This window comes from Musca domestica, unplaced genomic scaffold, assembly GCF_030504385.1.
Source record: "Musca domestica strain aabys unplaced genomic scaffold, Musca_domestica.polishedcontigs.V.1.1 45, whole genome shotgun sequence".
Classification (NCBI taxonomy): Eukaryota; Metazoa; Arthropoda; class Insecta; order Diptera; family Muscidae; genus Musca; species Musca domestica.
In genome coordinates, this window is record NW_026712335.1 from 4,594,202 (window position 1) to 4,615,958 (window position 21,757).

At 35.9% G+C, this 21,757-nt stretch overlaps 1 protein-coding gene across 7 annotated transcripts in view; it reads right to left on the reverse strand.

Annotated features, from left to right (window-relative positions):
• The window catches only part of LOC101892610 (protein alan shepard), a 356,335-nt gene that overhangs the window by 34,377 nt on the left and 300,201 nt on the right, over positions 1-21,757 (reverse strand). For 5 of the 7 annotated variants that reach the window (XM_059127527.1, XM_059127529.1, XM_059127530.1 and 2 more), the window contains exon 1: positions 19,663-20,534. The exons of the other annotated variants lie outside the window; for them this stretch is intronic. The gene's annotated coding sequence lies outside the window, so the exon portion shown is untranslated. Of the gene's footprint in view, positions 1-19,662; positions 20,535-21,757 lie in introns of those variants that run through there. 7 annotated transcript variants of the gene reach the window in all.

The following is a 21,757-nucleotide window of genomic DNA, read 5'->3' on the forward strand; positions in this document are numbered from 1 at the left end:
CAGTTGTGGGCAATAATGTAGCATTAGTTTTAAGAAAAATTATGATATTTTTCATTTTCTATCCCTTAAAGACCTCTAGCCAGCCAGGTCTTCAATGTTTAAAGTCATCCTTCAAAAAAGTCATCCAGGTGTAACACACATACAAAATATTATATTAACAGAAGAGCGTTTTCCTTTCACTGAAGTCCTCAGAATATAAGCGCCTGAAGGGCCTATACGTAAAGGGCAACGTTGACAGTCAATTTTTAAAATACTGTCCATATCATATCCATTTTTTTTCAATTTTATTGAATGAAGGCAAAAAATGTCTGAAATAGCATCAAATTTTAGAATAAGTTTAAATTTGTTCGAATTGGTCACCTTTGGCACGAATTAAGGATTTCAAACGGCCAATAAAACCGTCACATGCTGCCCGAATGTTGCTCTGCGGTTTTTTGGCTCATTCCAGGCGAAGCGCTTGCTTGAGGTGATCGACACTTTGGTATTTTTAGTGCCAACCTTGCTTTCCAAAATACTCCAGACACAATAGTCCAACGGATTGGTATCCGGAGATTTTGAAGGCCATTGTGCGCAGCGAGGAACCTAATTATGTAACAATTCTTGGGTGGCAGAGTGCCATGGTGCTGAGTCCTGTTGAAATGTCCTGAGTCCTGTCGAAGGTCTGCGGCAAAAATGTTTGCGTGCACAAGGCTTTAATATATCCTTCAGAATATTTTCGCGATAATATTCAGCATTTATTCTGATGCCACGATCGATTAATACGAGCGAAGAGCGACCTTCGGCTGTTATGGCGGCCCACACCATCACTATGGCCGGCGCTTGAGTTCTGGTGGCCAATCGAAGGTGCATATTTTCAGCTGACCTCTTTGGCAAATAAACACGATCATTTTGTTTGTTTACAAACTGCTGGACAACGAATGTTTTCTCATCGGAGAAAACCATATTCGGCAGTTCACCACTTTCGGCCAAGCGAAGCAACTCTTTAGCTCTTTTGAGCCTATTTTCATTCCGTTGCGGTGTAAGTTCTTGCACTTTTTGGAATTTAAATGGCTTTACTCCAAGTTCATTTTTCAATATTTGCCGAATGGAATATTGCGATAAGTGCAGCTTACGACCCATTGTCCGGCCACTGGGATGCATGTTTCGAATAAGTCGCTTCTACGCTACGCTACCAGTATCACGGTAACGAGCGATGGTACGAGACACAAAAGATTGATCCACATTTAAATGCTGGAGTGCTCTAACGATAGCCATTTGTGGTTCTTCAGCCAAATATAAAGAAATCACACTATCACGCTTGAATTCCATCACGAATAATTTTTTTTCTGGAAAATTCTCACCAAAATGCTTTTGTGCGCTTGTAAACAAGTCACTGGACTAATTTTAACAGCTGTAGGAAGAGTGGCGTAGAAATGACAGCAGTCTGAAGTTGATTGCAGATTTTTCACCGCACCCTGTACAGACACCATCAGTAACCCAATATGTTAATTTTAGAATTTTATATCTATTCCTTCATCCAATACCAAATATATTACCATTTAGTACTTTTCTTACAATTGCAGTGCAAATTTTCGAAACCAACTCCATATGACCAGGCTACACCAGAACAACGACCTTAATACCAAATTTCAGAATTTGGCAACCTATATCAAAACAAAATTTGATCAAATATAGCTCAATATTGTACTTTTCGTACAATTGACATTTCCAAAATCAGCTCTTTATTACAAACCAACTACCAAGAGGAACCTCAATACAACATTTCAAAATTACATTGGTGAAAATTAGACATAGCTCCCATATATATCTATGACCAATTTCAGGTATATTGTGGCCCAAATGGCTAATATCAGTCCAAATGGAGTGAATTTTGGCATTTCCTACCAAATTCAGTCTACTCGCATGTACTTGAGATTGAAAATCGGTTCAGATAAAGCTATAGCTCCCATAAATATATTTCATCCGATTTTAGGTTTCTTGTGCACCAAATGACTAATATGAGTCCAAATGGTGTGAATTTTGGCATTTCAGACCGAATTTAGTAAAGAAATAAGTACTGCAAATCTGCTCAGATATGGCTACATCTCCCATATATATGATTCATCCGATTTGGTGGTCCCTCAAATTCGTAAAATGCGCCATAAAAGAATTATATTTGGTACCAGATATCAGATACAGCCAAGAAATAGATATACTAAAATTTATAAAGATCGGCTCCCATATATATCATTATCAGATTTTAGGTGTATTGTGCACAAAATGACTAACATTAGCCCAAATGGAGTGATTTTTCGCAATTCAATCGAGTTTAGCATAGAAGTAAGAATTTCAAATTTCCACTCATATATATGCTCTATCTGATTTACTGTTTAAATCTCCAATTTTCGGAATATGCACTCTACCATAATGATATTTTGTACCAGATATCTCATAGAGCTTAGAAATTGAAATATAAACCTTTATTTTACAAGATACCTACTAAATAGGCATAGTATATCATATATTCGGCCCCGCCCGGTTTTTGAGCTTTCCTTACGGGTTAAAGTTATTTTTCTGCCACTGCTACTGTATTACCCTCAACTGTAAATTACTAGGCGGCGAGTAATATTTATTTTTTCACATTTTTTGTGCGTTGCAAATTTTTCCCCTCCTCTAATTCTTCTATGGATATTCTGATGGTCTAAAAAATTACAAAAACGTGGGCAAAACAAAGAAAATAAAAACACCTTGAAAAGAAAGAAACAAGAACATCACCATCGCAACAGTAGCAGCAGCAGTGGCAGCAGTGTTCTTGACAAAAACCACATCTTATACTTTGAGGCTGCTTTCCTCCTCCCCCTTGTCGAATGAGTGCTTTGCTTGTTGGTCGCCTGCTAGTCCCCTTCGTATAAGAAGACTGACTCTGTAGTTATTTAAGAGGTTAAAAGAAGATTTGTGGGTAACAGTTGGGTGAAGTAGTTATTTGTTAGGTTGTAAAGGCATTTTGTTTTTAGCATCGAATAAAATATTTAAAAGAAACATGAAAAACAACGCACCACGATAAAACTTTAAAAAGTAAAATAAAGATATTTTCCATTTAATGTGTTTTTTTTTTCTTCCAAACAAAAGTGATAAGTGATTTTGCTTTAAGAGGGTCGTCATTTGCATTACAGGTTTCAAATTATTTAGATATCAAAAAAGAAAAACATCCTTCACTGCTAAACTCACTTGGTGGTTGACCCTATTATCCTGGCATGTGCGCCTTCAAGTGCGAATGAGAGCCCACAAATCTGTGAAGATGGATGAATGTTTTCTTAAAATGTAAGAGTGTGTGTGTTACAATTTCCTTGTGAAAGGATATGGATGTAGGTTGCCATTGTTCTTGACGTTGGGTCATGTGTGGGAGAAAGAATACAGAAACCACAACAACAACAACACGGAAAATAAAACAAGGAGAAATGAATCGGAGTGGTGGAAGGGGGGTATATGTCTTGGCCAACGCTGAAGTTTGCATCATTTCTTATTGTCAGCTAAAGATTTGCTACAAAAGCCAAGAAGAAGGAGAAAGAGAACCAGAAGATGAAAAAAAAAAAAAAAACGAAACCTCAAACGATTTTACTTGAGTAGCAGGGCATCATTACCGCCAACACTCCCCGATCCTACTACCTTCATCAACGAATATATGTGTTTGAGTGTGAGTGTGTGTGTGTGTGAATCGAAATAATAAAAGCCTAAAGGGGATTCTTGTATATTCGACGCCTGAATATGTAAACTCTCTATGGTATTAAAGTCAGATATTAATTTATTTCATTCACCATGGACTAAATAATGCCGAAAAGAAACAAACAAACAAACAAGCAAAAAAATTGAAACCAGAGAAAGTGAAAGCCACATGGAAAACTTCGACAAGGATGAAAAGATTAATATGGAAAACCCATTAATTTGCAATATGTGAAATAAGCGATCAGAGTGTTGTTTGTGTGTGTGTGCGGATTTTCCTTTTTTAATATTTCATCCATACTTGTGTTCATTCGTTCGCTCGTACACCATTAATTAGAGTGTCAAGTGATGTAACAACACACTCACTGACAGCGAGATGAGTGATAGGCCATTGTTAGAGGAGATTTCGTGAATATCCTTTAATACTAGTTTCATTCGAGTGCAATTGGAAGCGGAGAATATATGCCGACGTTGGTTATTTTGTGTGGGGGAATATAAAATCATTTTTTTTTTCTGCGTCAGCTGAGGTCCAGATGCCAGCAGAGGTTGAAGGGAGAGGGTCTAGCTTCCACATATATTTTTAATTTGCAACAAATATGGAATTTCATAGTTAAATCTACTTAAATTCGAGACCATTTAGTCTTCTAAGGGAAGACCTATTGGTCTTCTATGAGAAGAACTTTTAGTCTTCTATGAGAAGATATTTTAGTTTTCTCTGAAATTACCTTTTAGTCTTCTCTGCGAAGACCTTTTAGTCTTCTGTAAGAAGACCTTTTAGTCTTCTCTAAGAAGACCTTTTAGTCTTCTCGGAGAAGATCTTATACGAAAAGACTCTCTAGTCTTCTCTGAAACGATTTATGGTCTTCACTGAGAAGACCTTTTAGTCTTCACTTAGAAGACCTTTTAGTCTTCTCTGAGAGGACCCTTTTAGTCTTCTCTGAGAAGACCTTTTAAGCTTCTCTGCGAGGACTTTTTAATCCTCTCTAAGTGGACCTTTTAGGCTTCTCTGAGAGGACCTTTTCTAAGAGGACCTTTTAGTCTTTTCTGAGAAGGTCTTTTAGTTTTCTCTGAGAAAACATTATACGTGAAGACTTTATAGTCTTCTCTGAAATGATTTATGGTCTTCACTGAGAAGACCTTTTAGTCTTCTCTGAGAAGAACTTTTGGTCTTCACTGAGAGGACCCTTTTATCATCTCTGAAAGGACCTTTTACGCTTTTCTGAAAGGACCTTTTAGTCTTCTCTGAGAGGATGTTGCAGTCTTCTCTGAGTGGACCTTTAAGTCTTTTCTGAGAAGGCCTTTTAGTTTTCTCTGGGAAGACCTTATACGAGAAGAAACAATTTATGGTCTTCTCTGAGAGATTTATGGTCTCTTTTCGAGAGGACCTTCTAGTCTTCCTTGAGAGAATCTTTTAAACTTCTCTGATTTTTTAGATTTTTTAGTCTTCCATGAGAAGACTTTTTAGCCTCCCATAAGGGAGGGACTATCTAATCTTCTCTGAAACGATTTACGGTTTTCACTGAGAAGACCTTTTAGTCTTCTCTTAGAAGATATTTTAGTCTTCTCTGAGAAGACCTTTTAGCCTTCTCTGAGAAGACTTTTAAGTCGCCTCTGAGAATACCTTTTAGTCGTCTCGGGGAATATATTTCAGTCTCCTCTGATCTTTTAGATCTTTTAGTCTTCCATGAGAAGAATTTTTAGGCTCCCATGAGGGGATATTTTAGTCTTCTAAGAGAAGAACTTTTAGTCTTCCATGAGAAGAACTTTTAGTCTTCCATGAGAAGAACTTTAAGTCCTCTATAAGAAGACCTCTTGGTTTTCTATGAAAAATCCATTTAGTATTTTGACCTTTTAAGAAAAGATTTTTTAGCCTTCCACGAGAAGACCTTTTAGTCTTATGGGAAAACCTTTTAGCCTTCTATTAGGAGACCTTTTAGTCTTTTATAAGAAGACCTTTTATTCTGAGAAGATCTTCCAGTCTTCTATGAGAAGACCTTCCAGTCTTCTGTGAGAAGATCTTCCAGTCTTCTATGAGAAGACTTCCAGTCCTTCAAGTCTTCCACAAGAAGATCTTTTGGCCATCCATAAGAAGAGCTTTTGGACTTCCATTAGAAGACAGTTCAGTCTTCTATGAGAAGACCTTTTAGTCTTCTATGAGAAAACCTTTTAGTCTGCAATAAGAAGAGCGTTTAGTTTTCTACGAGAAAACCATTTATTCTTCTATGAGAAGAACTTTTGGTCTCCTATGAGAAAGTCTTTTAATCTTCTATAAAGACCTTTTCGTCTACTATAAGAAGGCTTTTTCGTCTACTTATAGAAGATTTCTTAGTCTTCTATGAGAAAACCGTTTGAACTTCTATGAGAAAGTTCAGAAAGGTCCTTTTGGTATTCTATGGGTTTTTCTTTTTGGTTTCCTTTGAGAAGACGTTTGGCCCCTTCTATAAGAGGACCGATTGGTCTTCTATGAAGCCATTTGGGTCCTCTATGCAGATCTGTAGAGCTTCGAAGAGAAATCCTTTTGGTAATCTATGGGAAGGCCTTTGGGTCCTCTATAAGAGTAATATAATAGCCAGAAAACTCCTCAAAAGGTCTTGTTTAGAAATTTCTAAATACATCTAAAAATTGTTTCATGTTTGTAAAACTCGTATATCCTAAATGGAAGTATCTGTTCATTTCATGGATATGAGCTTTCCCCTCAAATTATTACCAATATTATGTCCTATGCTATTTTCACCATTAGCCCTTGTTATGAAGAGTGACGAGTCATTCTCCCACCATTCATCTTCATCACCGTACTGTAAATCAAAGTTAATTACAATGATAAATCTTTGCTAAATAGAAAATCATTACTTCCAGGCAAAATGTTTCTTATATCCGGTATAGACGCAACATCCCCACGCACACACATAAATGCCCTAATGTGTGGGTAAGTGTGTGGGTTCAATATTAATGCTAAATTTCAAGTTATGAGTTTGACATTTCCTATAAACAGAAACAATTGGGTACAGGATTAATGCATTCAATTAATGCCATTATTCTTGTGGGCTAATATTTTGAGTATAACCATGGAACAATTTGGTATGAGATTTTTGGAAAATCTTAAATTAGAACGAGTTTTTTATGAAAAATCATGAGGTTTAAAATTTTAACATAAATCAAAAGAAGAAGAAAATATGCAAGAGGCAGTGTAAACCAAAATGTATGTTACGAGGGGCTACAAACGGAATGACAAACTAATGTACCCTCCATAGTTCACGTAACCGGTGTTGAACATACCCACAGGAGAATGTCTTAAGCCCCTACCGACAGCCGGCTTACTAGAAAAGTATCAAATTTAGAAATACTTTGGTTCTGAAAAGAATCGGGTTGTCTGGGTTGAGGGACCCATACCTCTAGACCTACGAAAAATAATCACATATATTGTAGAATTTTGAAAGGCACCCAAATAATGGTCCCTTTCGACTTTTTGGAGGAAATAAAAAATCGGGTCCAAAATATCGATAACAAGTAAAATAACATTATGTTCGGCAGGACCGAATTTTTAATACCCTCCACCATTGTGTAAAGAAAACAATGTTTTATAAAAATATCTAAATTTAAACGTGTTCCACTTCAAACTACTTATACCAATAAGACCGTTTGTGGGTGAGGCCGTTATGTGGGGGCCATACCAAAATGGGAACCTATATAGGAAATTTGATACTTCAAGGACTGTGATCTACTAAATCTTCCTCAATTTCGTGGGTAAATGTGACTAGAATTATTAAAATACCAAATATCGGTGGGTATCGTTGATGTGCGCTATAGGAAACCGTGGACTTATACATACAAAATTTCGCCATCGGAGCTAGAACCCATTAGCCCTCCAATTACCAATTTTTAAAACGTGGACCTATACAAAGAATATTTTGCCACTTTAGCTATAATCTATTATCACCTACAATTACAAATTTTTAGACAAATTCGTGAAAAAATGTGGCGAAAACAATCAAGATAATATACCGAATATAGAGAGGTACCGTTATATGGCAGCTAAACCAAAACGTGGACCTGAATATACAATGTTTCGAATCCATTATGACCTAAAAATACCAACTTTTATACAAATCCGCGAAGAAATGTGGCAAAAATCATCAAAATACTGAATATATGGTGGTACCGTTATATGGGAGCTATACCAAAACGTGGACCTATACATACAATGTTTCGCCACCGCAGCCAGAACCCAGTATGACCAACAAATACCAATTTTTAGACAAATCCGTAAAAGAATGTGACAAAAACTATCAAAATACCGAATGTCGGGAGGTACCATTATATGTGGGCTATACCGAAGCGTGGACCAATACCTACAATATTTCACCACACGAATTAGGACCCATTATGACCTACAAATACCATTTTTCAGAGAAATCCGTGAAAAATGTTTTAAAAATGACTTTGAATTTTAAGCTGATCATGAAAATATATGCTTTAGGAGGTCTACTACGAACATTCTTGGATGTTACAAGGTAATATGCCTTACTTTTCAAGTTGGAGGGCATAATGCATTAACCCATTAGTGGACGAAGTTCCCTGGGCACTATCTTTAAGCGATTTACACCAATTACAAATAAAAATGGTATTGTTAATTTGTTTTAAAAATAATTTATTCAAAAAAGCTTATGGTTTTGGAGTTATGGATCGTCCCTTATAAGGGACGCTGCGCATTGGGCACACTTGGCTTATGATATTCCTTAAAGCAATTTTTAGGGTGGAGACTTTTGTCACACTTCTTACAAATAAAGTTAGACTTTTTGCCGCATAATCCACAGCGTTTATATGTTTCTGAATATTCAATAATGTGGTTTCTGCCATCATATCTTGTATCTGCAGTGACATTGCTATTGCGCAAACCTCTTGATGCTGGGGTACCATACGATTCCACATATGATGTTGCAATATAACGGCGAAAATTTAGAAGAGTTGATTATGCCGGATCATTGGGATGTAACTTCTTCATTAACAGCCATGCATTCACTACTGACCATCAAGCAAATATGCAAATATGGGCCACCACCATCAGTATCTGCACCATCTATTGGTGGGATCGCGTAAATTTCAATGTCGTGCAACTCATTATCGCCAATAACATCCAATTCATTCAGTTTTTCAGAAACTGTAAGTCTGCACATATAAGATTTATTACTCAATCAGTGGATTACAATTGTACTACGGGCGCAGTGTCCCTCTTAGGGGACGTTGCATTCATAGTCACTTTATGCACGTGTCACAACAATTTATTTTATTTTTTGGGCATAAACTAGTTTATTACACTTACTTACAAATAACAATACAAACACAATCATAAATATTCACAGAATCATAACTTTATTGAAATTTTACTTACCCAGCTCGAGATTTTTGTTTTTTCACAAATTGGTTTTCCATATTTTGCACAAAATACAACAAGCAACTCGCAAGAAATTAAATGAATGGGATAGAACATAATTCGTTGGAGTGTCAGTAACGGCATAGCATACTTGTTTACAAAAAAACGAGCATTGGAAAGTGCTTCAGTGGAAAATGTGAGAGTCCCTTATAAGGGACACTGCCCACTAATGGGTTAATCAACCTTCCGATCTCTCTCAATGACCCTATACTGAGTCACAGTAAAATTCGGATGGTTTTTGTCTTTGCTAGATAAATTTAGTACATTTACGATAATGCTATATTGTAGGTTTGGTAAAGGATCTGACTCCCTTTGAACAAAATATAGAGTTTATTTCTTAAAACGTAGAAATTTTAAATACTTTGTTACTGGGCATAGGAAATTTTATGAGCTTCTAAGCCCTTGTAGCAGCAAAGGAACATTGTTTTAATTGTTAGAATAAATAAAAAACCTTACCAGGTTTATTATTACACAAAAATTGTTATGGGCTCTAACAAGCTTAAAATATATTTATAACTTGCATTCCTTTCATTGGCTTACCATAATTTCTCCTTTATTACCCCAAAAAAAAACAACCTTCTAATCCTTAATTAGGTTTATGGTCTTGGTAATTATTCATTATTTCCGGTAAGGTGTTTATATTTTATTTTCTTAATTTATAACGCCAATAATTCAGAGTGACCTTTGGCTTTCGTGGATTTTTTTTCTTTTTGCTCAACATAGCATGTTAGGATATGTAAATTTCATATTTCACATTAGCATATTTGGAATTACTAATTGACTGAACCAGCCCTCGTACGACTCATATGCTGCATTGTATAAATCAATTACAAAATGTGACACGTTTGCCCCCTAATCCGAAATAAAAAACGAAGCACAAAATCTAGCAAAAAAAGAAATAAAATAAAAATCCTATCAATTACGCATAAAATACTTTATGGAATAAAGTTACCGACCGACCGACCGGCATTATATTTATTTGCCGCAAAGCAACGACATGAACCAATAACAACAACAATTTGCCGGCATGTGGAAGGGGTGACGATACGAAAAAGGAAACTTCAAAATGGGGAGGGTTTACGAGCAAACGAAGCAGGCAAGGAGACCGAATGTCCACACAAAAAATAACCATAAAATGGAAGAAATCTTAACCAAAAAAACGTAAGAATATTTCTTAACAATAGCCTTCTCCTGCAATGGCATTCACATTTGTGTTTAGCAAAAATAAAAATAAATAAATGAATAACAACAGAGTTTGGCTGGCTGGATGGTTTGACGGTCGGTCGGTCGGACGAACGCTTACTTTCGAGACATTATCCACAGAGAGTAATGCGGACAACAAAGCAAGTGAGCTATGGCAACAATGCTACATTGAAAAGTACTTTAGTTACGAGACAATGCGGGGAGAAAAGGGGTAGCGGCAATGGTGGGTGGTTTGGTGGAGATCCTATAAATAACAATAACAAAATAACCATCGTCGTCATCATCACAACCATCCCCATCTTCAACGACATCGTCGTCTTCAGACGGCATTTCGCTACACTAACAAATTACACAGCAGTCACTTACACTCGCACACACACTCAGCAAAAATGCGTAGTAAGCAGAGTAGCTGAGTGAATCATTGCGAGAGTAATTGATGAAATGAGAATAAGAGCAATGATTAGAGCAGCAAATAGTAATGAGAGAAGAGCAGTTGATTTTATATGAATTCCATGTGCCCCACCACCACACCAACACAGCGAGTTCGATCCATTGCCGGTTTGTTGTAAATGAGCGAATTGTGAGTGTGTGTGCCCAGAGGGGAATTTTTGTTTGGAGAGCATAGACAAAAACCAAGAGATTTCTTTCTCTAACAAAACAGCAACTTTTAGGGCGTCACACGACCAACCGACCGACCGACACACAGTAACAAAAATAAAGATTACCATCCATCCATTCAACGGGGCAGGCAGGCAGCCAGCCAGCCATCCACCACAACTGCATACACATAGTTGTAGTACTTGTATCAACCATCCAAACAACTATAGATATTTACCGTCTTTCGGCGGCAGTAGAAGATAAATAACACTAGTCTACAGCATGCTATGGATTTGAATTTCTAAGGAAATATAATTTCAGCTGATCTTTATTACAAACTGGGTAGGCATATACGCAGAAATGCATTTTGGAATCCACTTCAAGGCCGAACCACCAAATATGTAACTTCTCCATGTAAAATGTAAAAAAAAATGTCCAAAAAGTCGTCGTTTCGCAGGTACCTCTGGTCATTATTATGAAAACTTTGACAGTGTTAGAAAATGTGTTTTAAAATTGCTTACGGATTTTGGCCGACCCTATATATGAAAGAGTAAAGTGGATTGAGTACAGCGCAGACGAAACGGCTGAAGCAAGGATCTTCAAACTTTGCATGTGGGCCGATGTTGATGTGTGGTGGGTGAAATGAAGACTAGATTTTTCGACCTATAAGTGTGATACTAAAGGCGTTTTTGGGAGTGCGTAATACACGTTTTAGTGCTAAAAATCTGAAATGTGGTATTAGGGTCACTGTTAGTGTGTAGGGTTGATATTTGAAAGTTTTGGAAATATAACTAAAAATCACTAATTTTTGCGAAAACGAATAAATTTTACTGAACTTTGATTTTGTGAGTACGTTTGCATCGAAGGAGTTTCAATTGTCAATTTCATTGCGCATACGTCAAATGAAATCGATTCTCAAGTCGAGTGGATTTAAATATGAATATTCGGGTATATTAGGGGTATATACACGCTCTATAAAAGGCTATTATACCTTCAGTCGTATGGCTAAAGAGGATTTGATACGGCCAAAACGTGCCTCATCGAAATAATGGTCTAGGGTCTAACTAGGTCTCTTTAGGCCAAATCCGTTTCAGGACTTTTGGAGTCGATCTAGCGATTTCCGTCCGTCTGTCTGTTTGTCTGACTGGCTGATGCCCACGATAAATCTCGAATTGAGTATCCGATTGGGTCGAAAGTTGGTACATCGTAATATTATTATCAAACTTAGATCGAGTTCGGAGTTGGGCAATATAGGTCCGCTTCTACTTATACCTCCCACATAATAATAATTTTCAAACAAAATATTTTACTGCACCGAAAGAGATAGTAAAATCCAAACTTGCCCCAACTTTACAAATCCTATTATTTGGATCAGTGCTAGGTCAGTTGCGAAAATGGACAATATCGGTCCACTCCATCTAGTACCTCCCCACACAAAGAGTCAACATTTTGAATAATTATAACTCATATAAAATATGTTATAAGAGTCCGATTATCTTCAAATCGTAATATATTTTTTAACCCAAGGTCTGGTGTTAAGATGGAAGATATCGGTCCACTTCTTCTGGTATCTCCCCTACAAAAGGCCAACATTTTGAATATCCATGAAGCTCATAAAACGCGAAATTAGCATTCGATTACACTCCGACTTAGCACAGTGCAATATTTCCATCAACACAAGATCTGTTGTAGAGGTGGTAGAGATACGACATCATAGGACATAGGATAGGTATCTCAAAAGGTCCACAAAGAGTCTAAATTTTGAATAACCAAAACGATTATACAATCCTAAATAAGCATCCGATTTTCTTCACATTTCACACATCCCATTATTTCTTCTAACACAAGATCTGCTGTGAAGATGGAATGTATCGGTCCACTTCTTCTGGTACCTCCCTCCCAAAAGGGTCAACATTTTAAATATCAATGAAACTCATAAAACGCGAAACTAACATCCGACTCCATTTAGACTTGGTAAATCTCAATATTTCGATCAACACAAGATATGTTATAAAAATGATAGAGATCGGACCATTTCATCTGGTACATCTCCCACAAAGGGCCAAAATTTTGGATAACCAAAACGATTGTAAAGTCCGCATGTGGTTCTCTACAAAGTTCACACATGCCATTATATTTACTAACACAAGATCTGCTGTGAAAATGGAATATATCGGCGCACTTCTTCTGGTACGTTCCTCACAAAGGGTTCACATTTTGAAAAATCAAAGATAAAAAGCAAAATAAGCATCCAACTCTCTTGATACGGGTAGCGTAGCCCGACGTCAAGCAAGTGGACGGAAGAAAACAGCAACATCAGCAGAAATGGTTCGAAAAGAAAAGAAGCGACTTGATCGAAACCGAACAAAACATCGCAATATTCCATCGGAATATATTGAAAGATGAGCTCAGGGTAAAGCCATTAAAATTCCAAAAAGTGCAAGAACTTACACCGCAACAGAAAGAAAATAGTCTCAAGAAAACATTCGTTGTCCAGCAGTGTGTAAACAAACAAAATGATCGTGTTTACTAGCCAAAGAGGTCAACTGAAAATGTACACCTATATTGAAAAATTCTGTCCGCAATGTAAGCCCAGATAACAGTCATATTTCGTTAGTCATCAGTTGAATGCATTTTTAGAGGTTTCAAGCATTCTCCATGTATGGGAAACAACAACCGAACGATTTGTCTTAAATCTTCTCATTGAACTTAATACATAGTTTTATGGGTTATATTTGCTCTAGGGGTGATTTTCTTTTTAATTTTTGCAGGGTGGGGACGGAAGAAATAGTGGTGGGGTGGGGTGGACATTGGACCTAATATTGACAACGTTAACTCAATGTGAAAAGTTCAAAGAAAGTCGATGAATTATTTCTACTTTCATGAGAGTTATGAAAATTTAAAATTTTGACTTAAGAGATTGACTTTAAGCGCGGTACCAGAAGAAGGTGGATATTGCCCGGGTTTTAAGGCTAAAAGTAATGCAAATATATTGCGGAGATGATTTTTTTTATCTTCTATGAAGAAGCAGTAGAATGAGGGGAAAGATATTGACCGTCTTTGATTTCGATCCACGCTTCATTCTTTAAATATACTTTCAATAGGTGGGGTCTATATAAAACTTCTTTTCCTAAAATAAGAGTTGCATAACCCCATCAATTGTTGTTGTACTGTGTTATTGACCTTCCTTTTCAAACATATCTTCAAACTAAACAAATTTTTGCATTAATAAATAACCCCCTCCTGACCCTCTTAACAATATTCCCAAATAATGCTGATTATTTTTTGTTATTTCTCACTAAATACCCTCATATCAGTCATTGTGGGCATATCCCTCGACTAATACAAGCTGCCTCGAAAATTAGTCATCATTTGAAAAATAAAACTCTTCTTTTTATAGCCTCCAAAACGATAAGAGAAACGCCGGAGAATGGTGGTGGCGGTGGTGAACAATCACCGTTATCTTATAATCGAGTTTTTTCTGATATCAGTTCGATTCGTATGTGGCAACAATAAAGTGATTCCCTTTGTTCGATATTAGATAAATGCATTCATTCTATTTATATATAAATATGTACGCATACATATATATACCATATACACGTTTGAAAATAAGTGTAAAATTTTGGACTGCGGATGCAAAACCAACAGCCACAAAACAGATCGCAATATTTTGGCTAAAATGTCAAGCGACTATTGAAACAAACCACATGATGTTCTTGTTTGAAGCCAAGTGTTTGACGCTGTAGCTATGTGGAATTGTTTGTGCAAGTGTGAAAACGTGCAAAAGGTTTTAACATTGGCTCACAATATTTTCGTCTTAAAAACACAAATAGAAAAACCACAAAATAGTGCCACGCCTAGATAGATGTAAAGAAGAACGTTTACAAAGGAACTCACTTTCCCAAAATCTCAAATTGTTTACCAAATCTTTGGTTCAAATCAGTGCATACATTTTTATACCCTCCACCATACTATGGAGGGTATATTAACTTTGTTATTCCGTTTGTAACTCCTCGAAATACTCATATCAAACCCAACAAAGTGTATATATTCTTGACCAGCGTAAAATTCTAAGTCGATTTAGCCATGTCCGTCTGTCTGTTGTAATCACGCTATCTTTCGAACGAATTGAGATAGAAATTTTGCACACGTGTTTATTTTTCCAGTAGGCAGGTTAAGTTCGTAAATGGCCATGTAGGTCAACGTCTTCGTATAGCTTCCATATAACGGTAATGCCCTATATTCGATATTTTGATGATTTTAGCGACATTATTAACCAGAATTGTTTCAAATTGGTTTTTGAAGTTCGTAATGGATATTACAGCCTATGACAGAAAATTGTCCGTGCTGGTCCAGGTCTTCGTATAGGCCTAATATATCAGTATCCCCCTATATTCGGTATTTTGACGAGTTTAGGTATTATACCCACCAAAATTGTTTCAGATTTCGTATTTGAAGTTCGTAATGGATGCTACAGCATATGACAGAAAATTGTCTATGATGGTCCAAGTCTTCGCACAGCTCCGATATAACGGTACCTCCCTATATACGATATTTTGATCATTTTAGCTACATTATTCACCGTTTATTTCACGTTTTTGAATTTGAATATGGTAATGGCTTATGACAAACAATGCCTATGTGGATTCACGTCGTATAAACCCCAATATAACGGCTATATTCGGCATTTTTAAAATTTTAACAAAATATGTTAAGGATTTTTTTTTTTAATAATTTCCAAATTAATTGCAAATGGTGGAGGGTATTGAAAGTTCGGCCCGGCCGAACTTACTGCTTTTTAACTTGTTTTGGATATATCCGGACGGGCATGTATCTTTTACACCAAATTGTGGACTTTGCACCACGAATTCCAAAATGCACTGAAAATTATTGAATTTGATCTTCATTTTAAATATTGATCTTCTATCGGATACCTACAAAATGTCTAACTGCAGTTATATAAATTTGAAGTTCTTAGTTAGTTCATTCATTAGTCCAGTTGCTCGACTTTTCATTCGTCATTTATGGGTTATGTGTAATCAATGCCTCAACATTCGAGAAAAGGACCAAAAGGTGTTTATATAACTCGACCTCTATTTTTTTTATACCCTCCACCCCTCTCTGGAGGGTGTATTAGCCTTGTCTTCCATTTGTAATTCTATCTAACTTTGTTAAAAGAAAAATTGAAAACGTGAAAATTATTTCACGAAATAGGTTAGTACTTTATTTGAGAGTGGGTGTCCATCTCTTTACTCTCCTGCTGTTCTTAATGAACTAGTCCAATACTTAGGTGGTTTAAAAATCACTCACTGGTTTACGTATTCATTTACTCTTTGAATTTCGAGGTAGTCAGTGATTATTTACTCTTCATTCATTCAGCAATTTCGGGAACGTGCATTCTTTAGTGAGGTGTATTCTTTTGAACATGCTCACCAGGTAGCTGTACGGTCTGTTCTTAAACGATCTGAATGGTAGTATATCGTTCACAATTCAACAAAAATTCAAAGCTATGATAAGCGCACCGCACTAGAGTTGTGTAGCTCACAAACGAACTAGTTCCATAGAATGATTTTTTGCAATCAGCCAATGAACTAGGTCAGTTAATCTAGCTCATTAATTAAGTTCTGGATTGAATCGAACAATCACTTATAAGATGAAGTCGACCCTCAGTGACCTTCAAAATAAAATCGGTCCTCCTTTTCATTCACTCTAATTATTTTTCTATTAAGGCTCGATGAGAACTAGATAGTTAACTGTTAAGGTCTGAACCAAGTTGGTGCTCAGTGAAATGCAGAAATTTTTTAGATCTGTAATATCCAGCTCCACATAGTTTGGTTTTTTTACTAAACTAGTTTGTAAATCTAGTTCATAGTTCACAAAAAAGTTTTTCCATTTTTTATCTCCACTTAATGTATGAGTTTAGAGTCGATGAGTTCCAGAATGAACTAGTTCAAACGAACTTTTCTGCAAAAGGAACGTTCGTAACTACATTGCTTTTATGGTTTATATTAAAAAAAATCGATTGTATTCCTTTTACCCTGAGGAAGTTCCACGAGTGAATACTCCTTGTACAACATTAATATAATATACTTAGTATTTTTCAGTGATTCCCAACAGTCCTATTCTACAGTAATAAAATCTGCTAAAAAGCTTACGAAATAGTACTAGTTCATCTTGAGAAAATTAGCGCTAAAGGGTCCATTCAGTGAACAAAATCATTGAAACTGTCTAGAACTAATAATTTATCAAAACCAGATTTAAGTATAAATTTCCCACAATTGACATTGAAAATCATGTACTAATTGAAATAAGGGAACTATAAAAAGGAACTAGTTCATCTTCTGGAAACAACAGCATCATTGCTGTGAATCGTAGAATTGGGTAATCTGGGAGTCAGAAGAGGAACTAGTTACTTTATATAGTTCCTTTTAGTTGAACTTTCTTCAACTTCAATTGTTTATTTTGGGTATACCACTTTTTTTACTTTCATAGTTCGTTCATTTCAATAAACCCACACAATAAACAGTATATTTGATGGCTTTCGTAATTGACAAAAATTTTCATGTTAGTCTTGCCAGAAACACTAACGGAATTAAAGTTAAATGTAGAACCAAAGGAATTAAAATGATGAGATAAGACGAAATAAAGTTAATGAACTAATAGAAGTAAAGGTCCCTTTGAACTAATGGAACTAAATGAACGAAAGAACTGTATATAGTTCACATCGTTCCTTTCGCTGAATGGTTCTTATTTGTTCTTGACACTAGTGAACAGCTCCGCTGCAATGTGTAAATGAGATTTTTTTTTTGTAAAAAGAGCTACGCAGCCAAAATACACAAGAAATAGTACAGAATAGTACTACATATTGAACAATGGAACTATAAAGCAGAACTATATCTTTGTGAAGAAAAGAAAGTAAAAGGGAAGGAGCCGTTCAATGAATATTACTCCTGTAGGCAGCACAGCTGGGACAAATAGTGAACTAAGTGTTATAAGGGAACTTCATAGCAGAAATAGTTCCTACTTAGGGAATGGACTTGAAAGAAAGTTCCTTACAGTGAACACTATTATTCCTATAGACATCGCAACTGCAATTTTCCGATATGTATATAAAAACCGGTGCCATGCTGTGCCCAGTAAAAATAACTAGGCATATAGAACTCACACGAGAAATGGTGGACTAAATGGAACATAGACGAAACATAACGTAACTAGTTCCTTTTGAGAAACTGAACATGCGAGACGGATCCGTTTAATGAACAGCATCATTATCCCAGTGAGAAAACATGATGGTGTCTACGCATCTGAAAACGCGTTCAAACTTTTTAGCTAAATAGAACACAGGAACTAGAAAGGAACTAAGAAAAGCAACTAGTTCCTTTTGTGAACTTGAACATCAAAACATAAACTATTTAATGAACAACTTCATTCTTGTGGACAAAGCAGCTGCCTTCCTTTTTAATGTCTCTATACTTATCCATTTCCCTTTTTTTAACTCTAATTAAATCTCCCTATTATTCTGTTCCTATCAATATTTCGCTCAGTGTAACCACAACCTTATTTATGAATCCTCAAAACTGAAATATAGCCAATTGAAAATTCCCAAACCATGTTAATATCAAAACAAAATAAGCAGCTAAAAATTTTAAATACATTGAACAAATGAACTATTTTCTATTTAGTAAAAACAGAACTAGTTCCTCATAAAACTGATCCGTTCAATGAACATCTTCATTCCTGCAAACAGCGCAGCTGCACTTTTCCAATATGAAAATTTGCTCACAAAACTGTCGTAACCTTATTCCTCTTTAAATACTTTATCCTTTTCCACATCCTTCATATTTTAATTTAATCTTCTAATTTTCCTGCTCCTACAATTATTTCGTTCAGTGTAGCCACAATCTTAAGCTCTGTGTATCTAGAGAAGTTGGTCGTGTATTGTAGACGAAAAACAAAAAAAAAAAAAAAAAATTGGTTAACTGAATAGATGTGTGTACGGCTGGCTGGCTGACTGTTTGGTTGGGTTGACTGGCTGGCTGGTTGGTTCGGTTGGTTGGTAGGTAGGTTAGCAGACTGCTGATGTCTATATGTTTTGTTGGTAGATTTTGATGACTGGACTCGGAACGGGGGATTTGGGGAGCCATAAGACACCAACGACGCAAAAGAAGAAGAAGACTACGACGACGACGATGTTGGTGATGATGATGACGATGAAGTGGTGGGAAAAGACGTAGCGGAATTATCTTAAAAATTGTATATTGTACATTTTTTGCCAAGGCATCAAATCAATGCTGGTAAAATTTCATAGTGTCACAGACACAAAAATAGTGGTAACCAAAAGTAAACTCCTTACACCCCACCACCAGGGTGGCTGGGGGCACCCAATTCAAACCATCTATGACAAACCAGACCAAGATGAAGTTAAAAACTGGTAAACATATGGAAACTAAAAATAGATAAGTTGGTGTGTGGAGTCACCGGGATTGGGTGGCAGACGGGCAGAGGGGTGGTGATTCGTCTATGTTGACGTTGCCGACATTGGCCGGACATTAGGAAAATGCAAATTGAACTTAGACATTCATGATTATCATCGTCGACATTATCATCATCATCATTGTCGTCAACGTCTCCGCCATCATCATCATCATCGTCACTGGGCTTGCGGAGGTTGTAAAATAATTAAAAACTAAGCGAAAGATAGGTATCCAACGGATGCCAGCTGAACTTACTTTCTTTCTTCGCTAAGCTATAATGTTTAATTTCCGCTTTCCTTTAAATCCTTGCAAGCATATTGCACTTTTAATGTGTTGTTGTGTGTGTGGGGGCGGCTGTGAGAGCTGGAATACGGCGTCGTCGGCGGCGATATCTTTCACTTTATTTTGCTATTTCTTCTTTTTGTTGTTGAATTCTTTTTTTTAGATTTCCTTTTTCTGGTTAACAATATTTTACACTATTCTTTGTTGTTGTTGTTGTAAATGAAGCACCATATTATTTCAATTTACTGCTTATTTGCTCTATGAACAAATTCCAAAAATTTTCTTATAAGATTTTTTTCTTTTTTATTTAAATAATAGATAGTAGTAGAAAAATAGATTTTATTTTTTTTAATTGGAATTTTTTCTAAATTTTATTCACAAACTTCGGCGTTGCAATATTTCTTTATTTTTTGCTAACTATTTTCTTTGTGTTTTCTTCTTCTTTTTCTTGATTTTATCTTTATACTTATTTTGTGGGATGTCCCCTTCAATTTGTGGTTGTGGTTCTAATGGAGAAAAAAGTAAAAGCAATTTATTTTCATTAATTATTTTATTTTCTTTTTTTTTGTAATTTCCTTCTTCCTATTTTGTTGTTGCAATTATTTTTGTATATTATTTTTGTTTAATTACTGGAATTAATATTTTTTACGACGTTGTTGCCGCTGTCGTTTTCTTTACATTTGGTTTGAAATATTTTTTGTTGCTGTTGTTTTATTTTTTTTGTTTAATTTGCTTTCTTCTTGCGTGTGTGTGTATGTGTATGCACGGGTGTGTGTGTGTTTTATTGTTTCTTTTTTGTTGTTGTTGCTGTATGGTTCTTTCTTTTGGTGTGTATATTAAGCGCAATTGAGTACCCACAACTTGTAAAGAAAAAACGCGTCTGACGTTTAAAAACTCTATACGAATGTTATACTCACAGCAAAAGATGACTACTGCTGGTTGCTTGTTGTACGGTTTAGCTGACTGGCACGACACCAACGAAATATGCACGAGGCAACAACAATGGTCTAACACTCACGCAGAGAGCAAGAGAGTGTGAATCACAACACACCGCCGTAGAGAGTGAGAGCCAGTAGGAAACCAGCGCAAAAATGTTATTTTTCCTGTTGGTTGCATGAATGTCGTTTTCAATCAGAGTAAAATGCCGCTCACAAATATGTAAGTACTCTCTCTCTCTCTCTTTCCGTGTCTCTCGAACACAGCCACTATTCAATGGTAGAGAGTACACACAACGGAAACCCCCCAAAAAATATTAGCATGACCACCAAAACCTTACTCATACGCTCATTTCCTGAAGAGTCATACACACGAAGCCAGTGCTGTTTGTGGTTGCACTGGAATCTAACATTTTTTTTGGTTTCTCCACAGCAGTAATAATAGCAAACAGTGATGACAACGCAATAAAATCATAAACACCAGAAAATGTTTTAGGTGGATGGATTAAATGTTTTAAACTTATTGATCCTGAAAGGGTTTCGAAGAAGAGAAACAATTATTTGTTAGATATAATTAAAGAAATTAAATTAAAGAAATAAAATTTTAAAAGTTTTTGGAAATAATTTTCCGAAACAAAACGTGGGGATTCCAATTTGGCTTTAAATTTCGTATAGTTTCGTAGAAAGAATCATTAGAAATGTGGAACGAATTTTTAGTTAGGTAAACCTTAATAAAATTAAAATGTTCAGTTTTTGGTTCATTTAAAATCCTAAATATTTTACAACTCCTGGAAATTGTGGTATTTTTATTTTGTTATAAGGCAGTAGCTAATTTATAAATATTGGACATTTTTTTCTACCTAAAATATCCAGAATTTGAATTATGTAAAAATAAAAAGATACAAACTGAAGAATATAATTTTTAGACTTTACAAAGTTACGTGTATGATGTGATTTCAATAAAAATCAACTAATCCCAGCTGATTATGAAAATAGAGCTAAACATAGAAGTGGCAATAGAGGGGGCAAGTTTTAATCCCTTTCACATTTTTTGAAATTTAGTATACTCCACAAAACTATTGTCATAAAATTCGACAGTAGATCATTGAAAATGCCAAAAGACTAAATCTTTC